The sequence below is a fragment of the Phascolarctos cinereus genome, unplaced genomic scaffold (genome assembly GCF_003287225.1).
Source record: "Phascolarctos cinereus isolate Bilbo 61053 unplaced genomic scaffold, phaCin_HiC Scaffold_5;HRSCAF=322, whole genome shotgun sequence".
NCBI classification, from domain to species: Eukaryota; Metazoa; Chordata; class Mammalia; order Diprotodontia; family Phascolarctidae; genus Phascolarctos; species Phascolarctos cinereus.
In genome coordinates this window covers 360,663,135-360,670,129 of record NW_027555958.1, presented here as the reverse complement: position 1 = coordinate 360,670,129, position 6,995 = coordinate 360,663,135, and the positions used below count along the sequence as shown (strand labels likewise).

The following is a 6,995-nucleotide window of genomic DNA, read 5'->3' as shown; positions in this document are numbered from 1 at the left end:
AGAAATAGCATAAAAGGAGGAGGGCCTGGACAAATCATTGTCGGGCACCTACTTCTAATGGACATTTCTTAGATAAAGATCTAGCTAAAAAGACTGAGGAGAGGTCAGACAACTAGAGGGAGAACCAGAATAGAGTAATGCCATAGAAACCTAGAGAGAAGAGGTTAATCAACAGTGTCAAAGGCTGAAGAGAAGTTAAGAAGGATAAGGATTAGGGCAGCTAGGTGGTGCAGTGGATACAGCACTGGCCCTGGAATCAGGAGGATCTGAGTTCAAACCCAGCCTCAGACACTTGGCACTTACTAGCTGTGTGATCCTAAGGACGAGGATTAAGAAAAGGTCATTAGATCTGGAAATTGAGATTTTTTTTTTTTGGTGTTAGTTTTGGGTTTACAGAACAATCACACAATTTCATTGGATAAGATCAAGCCATTTGCTTATCACATTTATGAGAAAATTTTCTAAACACCAAATTACCGCCATTTTGATTTATGGATTAAAAAACCCCCAAATCATCACCATGATGAATAATGATTTTCAAATTTTTAAAAGTTCTTATTTTAGACAGATTCTTGAACTGGTGGTTCATATCCATCAGCCCTTTCAACTTTTGTGCTATTTTGCCTCCTGAAGGTTTTTCAGAGTCACCACCTTCACGTGCAGCTTCATTAGCTTTCCCAATTCAAATTTGGGCTTCTTGAAAATCATGACTTTTCAAAACAAATACATCATGGAGAAGGTAAATGAACTGGCAAGCTTTTTCTATGTCTTTTTTGATGTTGTCTGGAATCAGTTTACTAACAATTTCTTCCAAGTCATTTGTCTACACCTCCTAGGTCACGATTTCTTTCATTTTCTTACATATTTGCTGGATTTGTTGTTATCGGGCACAATAAGAGCTCTCATGGATCTGCTTGTTGCACTTTTTGGTAAAACTACCATAAAAGCAGAGCAAATAGCCATCATTAGTTTTGATACCAACATGGGCTTCAATCATGGTCTGCCACTTTTTGACCATGGAATACATCTTGTCCTGGGCAAGATGCATTCCACAGAAATTAGTCAAACAATTTTTACCTTGAACATCATTAGTAATCAACTTGAACTTAATGAAAAGCAACCTCACTATTCAGCAGATTAGCAAGGCTCACTTCAAAAACGTGGTATTTGTGACCATCAAAGGCAATTGACATTCCTTGAGTCTTTGTAACCAATGTCTTGCCAATATTGAGTATGTTGAACACAGCTGGTGCTTTGACATCATACCAATCTTTGTCCAAAAATGGATTAACCACTTTCTCCTCGGCTCTTTTTTTTCCTGCACTTTGCTCAGTCTCGTGCACCACAAGATTCCATTTTGAAAGCCAAAAGCAATTAAGAGATCTCTAATAACTTTGAAGTGAGCAGTTTCAGATGAATGATTAAGTGGGAAGCCAGACTGTAAATTGTTAAAAAGAATGAGAGGAAAGGAAGGGGCAGCATCAATTAAACGTGAGCTTCCCAAGAAGCTTCGTTCCAAAGAGGAGATGAAATATGGACAATAGCTAGTGGTGTGGACATATCAAATGAAGTTTTTTTGAGGAAATATGGGCATGTTTGTAGGCAACAGACTAGGAGAGTTTGAAGATAGGTGAGAGGCTGGGGATGATGGAGAGGTTGGAGAAGAAAATATTTTTCATCAATAGAGAGGTGATAGTTCCACTGTACTCTACACTCATTGGACTTCATCTTGAGAATTATGATCTGTTTTAGGCACCACAGTTCAAGAAGGACACTGATAAGGTAGAGAGAAGTGCAACCAGCATAGCGAAAGGCCTCAGATCTGTGACGTATAAGGATTGGTTGAAGGAAATGGGCTTATTTAGCCTAGAGAAAAGACAAGTTGGGGAGACATCATCATGGCAGTGTTCAAGTATTTGAAGGGATGTCATGTGAAGGAGTGATTATACTTGTTCTGTTGGGCCCCAGATGGAAAAATTAGGAGTAATGGATGGAAATCACAAAGAGGCTCGTGTCAGGGGAAAAAAATTCCTTACATTTAGAGTTGTCCAAAAGTGGAGGCTGTCTAGTAAAATGGCAGGGTCTCCCATTTTGGAGCCACTAAGCAAAGACTGGACAGTCATTTGATAGGTACATTATAGTGGGGATTCCTTTGACTTATGGGTTGAACTAGATGGCTTCTGTGGTCCCTTTCAACTCTCAAAATGTGGATGATTAAAAAGATATGAGAAAAGAGACAGATGATTCGGTAGTTATTGATATTTTTGTAAGTGGTCAAGCTACTACAGGAACTTAACAGTAAGTAGGGCAAATATTTAGCAATTTAGTGGATATGCTTATAAAATCAAGGCTAAATTTTTAATCACCGAATATACACACTGTTTCCCTACTTATCCAATGGAAAACTGGAAATTCTACATTTAACTTTCCTAGGAACAGGTCAGGATACTTAAGAATAAGAGAAGTCACACTTAGGAAATAAATGCACACATATGAGAATCATATTGCCCACACTTCCAATGCTGTTTCATTCATTTAATAAAAAATCATTTTCAAAGTACAAACATACTACTTTAAGGGGCTAAGATTTCATGAGATTTTTTTTTTTTGTAAAGCCTACCAGGTGTGCCCTGAAGCACTGCCAAGCACTTTATGGCACTGCAAAATCCTAAACATGCCCTTCATTCTCTAGATCCCATCATAGCTTGGAAATAAAATGGTAGGTTTCTGTTTTTGCTTGCTGTTCTTGACTTGTACATAGACAACACCAAATAAACACAAGAGGAGGCAGAGAATTAAATCCTTCACATCGTCCCAGTGAAAGCAAGCACATAACAGTAACAAAGAAGTTAATAGATGCATCAGAATGTTTAAATAAAACCTTGACAAGAAGATTTTCCACAAGATCAACAGGTCAAGGCTACAAAACCCCCAAACAGCCATGGTGAGACAATTAAATTTGAAAGCTATTCAACTCACTGAGTGAAAGGAATAACTTTTTTTTTTTGGTCAATTGCTCGCTTCCCAGATGGCATTTCTAAATACAGCATAGTAATTGCAAAACCTTCACTTTATTCTATGAATAGATTAAGAAGAGGAGAAGACAGGCAACAAATAATCAAACATTCAAATCATCTGCAGCAGATTCCCCTTGGAAAGACCACTTCCATGACGAATAAAAGCAGGATTGGGAGAATCCAGTTTAATTTTGAACACTCCATTCTACAAATGGTCCTAAATCTGGAAAAGCTCAAGTTCCAGCTGAAACCAAGAATTTACCACAATCCAGGGAGCTCTTGACACAGGTCCTCCTACTTCTTAGTTTGCTTGGACAGGTGCTCATTTGGTTACGATAGCAAATCAAGGAAGTGTTGAAGATGGAGTTGTCAGCTGGCAATTTGGAAGTGAGGAACACAGAAAGTTCTGGGCAAAACTTCAAGAATTGAAAGTTGTGAGCCTTGGGAAAGGTAGTAGAGGAAGAAAGGGAACTATATCATGAGCCACTGAGCTCAAACAAAGACTGTAATGTTTCTTGTTATTTTTTTGACAAAAAATTTTAAAGGTATTTTCCAATCTTAGCTTTAGTATGTAAAGTGTTTATGTTTACTCTCAGTGACACTTATATGTGATTTTTAGGTGCTTTCTGTACTTGAAACATAATGGTGGTATTATGTACAAGTGGTCTATAATCAATCAATTAGTGAAAATTTATTGATTTAAAATGTACAAACTCACAACAGTCCTGTAAAGCAGGTAGTGCAATTATTAAAATACTTGAATACGTCAATACAGATACCAGTTTTAAAGAGTTAACTCATTGATAATTTCTTGAGTTAAAGAATTCCATTCCATGGTACTTTATAAAGAGAAGATTTGCTGATATCTCCTGCTCCTCGGAAAAGGAAGAAGTTAGTCCACATAGTTTTTGGACAATATCCTCTTTGAAACGCAAACCCAGATAAAGGTTCCTATTCTTTCTAAAAGAAACTCTTTAGTGAAGGATTTTAGCTGATCAAGAAGTTTGAAGCAGTTGATTCGTTTTTTGGTTGTTGTCCTTTGTGCTCAAAGAAGACCAAAATGACATCACTATGTTGGAGTCAAGGTACATTGTGTTGGACTGTGGCTGATCAGACCAATGCAAGCTTGGAAGGCTCTTCCACAGACAAGGCACAAGTAGTCCACGTGAACATTTGGAGTGGAGATGTCTCTAAATTTGCACATCTCATGTTTCTTTTGAACTACCAAGGTTCTGCTTTGCTCATAGAGAATAGCACCTGTTTTGGTGTGGGGCATACCATGCTGGATGGTCTTGTGCCAGTGTCTCCCATGTCTCAAAAACTATTTCAAAGTTCTTCAAAGAAACCTGGAGAGTGTCCTTGTATTGCTTTTCTGACCTCCATTGAGCACTTGTCTTGTGTGAGTTCTCTGTAAAATAGTCTCATAGACAAACATACATTTGGCATTTGAACAACATCGCCAGCCCATCAGAATTGTGCTCTCTGCAGTAGAGTGAATGCTTGGCAGTTCAACTCAAGAAAGCACCTTGGTGTCTGGTACTTATCTTGCCAGGTGATCTATAGAAACTTCCTAAGACAATTCAAATGGGAGTGATTCAGTTTCCTGTGCCAACCTCATTATCACTCTGTATATCTCTGGAAAGTATAATGCCAAGGTAAGTGAACTTATCCACAGTATTCAAAACTTCTCCATTTGCTGTAACCTATGGTTCCACATATGGATGGTGTGGGGCTGGCTGGTGGAAAACCTCTGTTTTGTTGGGGTTAAATGCTAAGCCAAAATTAGCATAAGGAGCATCTCAGCCTCAGAGGCTTCATTAAGTACACAATCATCTGCAAACAGAAAGTCACATACCAGCTCTCCCTCTCCTTTAGTTTTGGCTTGTAGCCTTTCCAGTTAAATAAGTTCTCAAAGGCAGGACCTACCCATAATGGAAATTAACTCTTATCCAAGGACCAATCTCACTTCATTAGAGAAACTTATTAATAGGACTGGACTGCTAGGTAGTACCATAGTGCATAGAACTTCAGGCCTGGAGTCAGGAAGACTGATCTTCCTGAGTTCAAATCCGGTGTCAGACACTTACCAGCTGTGTGGCTCTGGGGAAATCACTTAACCTCAGTTTACCTCAGTTCCTCATCTGTAAAATAATCTGGAAAAGGAAACAGCAAACTACTCCATTATCTCTACCAGTAAATCCCTAATGGGGTCCCAGACTTAAAAAAGACTTAATAACAACTTTGTTTCCTAAGACTCCCCATTACTCCCCTGACATATATTTATTTCACCACATGCATGTTGAACTTCTGTGTTATCCTCTATTCCCAAACTTCTTCATCCCCCTAATCTTTAAGGACAGAAAGTGTTTTCGATTTGTTTGTTTTGTATCACCAGAACTGGGCCCAGTGCCCGGCATCGTGGTGCTTGGCACCTAGTCAACAGTTAATATTTATCAATAAATGTATTGTGTTGACACTCAATAAATTGACTGGAATAGAGGACTTGGTCTGTGGAAATGGTACATTATAATATCTTGTGGGCAGTAATTACCTATATTTCCAAATCTGTTGTATATCATTCCCCACAGAAAATTTCAGAAGATAAAACATCTTCATATACATTCAGCAAAGTATAAAATATTCAAACAAAATATTATATACCCCATTTAAAGAGAGGAGAGTTGTTTCAAATGTCAGACATTTGAATGGAAAATTATAGTAAAAGCTCAAAAGACAAGCCCCAGTCCTGGCCTTTTTCTGTCTTTGACTTGAGAGATTCCAAAGCTGCTGCTGCTTCTGTCACCTCCTCCCATGTCACAAATCTTTCTTTCCAACCTCCAATGTAATCCTGGGCTAGAAGAATGTCTCATCTGACTTTTTGTTGGTTCTGCCACTCCAGAATTCAATTTGAGGTGCTATTTTAAAGTCATTTGGAGGGGAATGCTGGAAGAGCTCATGCTTTCTCTACCATCTAGAATCCACCCCTGGAAGTCAGTTTAGATAATTCTTGATAGATTGATAGCAGAACTATTGTCCCACAGAAAAGAAAGCAAATGCTTCACTATAGAGAAGTGAAAACACTAACAACTTCCTACTGACACAGGTAGAGACAGGCAGGTGTAGTGGAAAAAGCTATGTATTTGGGGTCATATGTCTTTAAAGTTGAAACATCATTGGTTTATGGATGGAGAGGACCTTAAATACTATCTAGTCCTAGGCCCTTCCTTTTACAAATGAAAAAACTCTGAGCAAAAATGCCGGATTTGCCAGAGCTCAATCACTCATACCATTCTCTTATTCAATCATTCCAGGGGCTCTCTATTACCTAGTGGATCAAAAATAAAAAAAATCCTTTCTTCAGCATTCAAAGCCCTTTATAATGTGGCCCTTTCTCCTTTCCAGTATTCTTATACCTTAATCTCCTTTACATACTCTGATCCAGTGATACTGGCCTCTTTGTTCCTTGCACAAGGCACTATCTTGGGACTGTGCATTTTCTTTTCTTTTCTTTTTCTTTTTGGTGAGGCAATCGGTGTTAAGCGACTTGCCCAGGGTCACACAGCTAGTAAATGTCAAGTGGCTGAGACTGGATTTGAACTCAGGTCCTCCTGACTCTAAGGCCAGAGCTCTATCCACTGTATCACCTAGCTGCCCCTGGACTGTGCGTTTCCACCAGCTGTTCCTCATGGCTAGAATTATCTTTTTCTTTGTCTCCTGGTTTTGCTGATTTCCTTCAAGACTCAGGTAAAATCTTTCTGGTTTTTCTTTTATTTTTAATTAAAAAAATTTTTTTTAAACATTCATTGTAAAATTTTGAGTCCCAAATTCTCATTCCCTCCAGCCCCTCCCCCATCCATTGAGAAGGCAAGCAACATACCTCTTATACATGTGAAGTCACACAAAACAGATTTACATATTAGCCATGTTGCAAAAAAAAAAAGCAAGAAAAATATCGAAAGTGGAAAAATATGCTTCAAT

General features: G+C 38.4%; 1 pseudogene; it reads right to left on the bottom strand.

Moving 5' to 3' along the window:
* Nucleotides 1-560: 560 nt before the first annotated feature.
* LOC110205446 (small ribosomal subunit protein eS1 pseudogene) lies at nucleotides 561-4,328 on the bottom strand (annotated as a pseudogene).
* Between the last annotated feature and the right edge of the window lie 2,667 nt (nucleotides 4,329-6,995).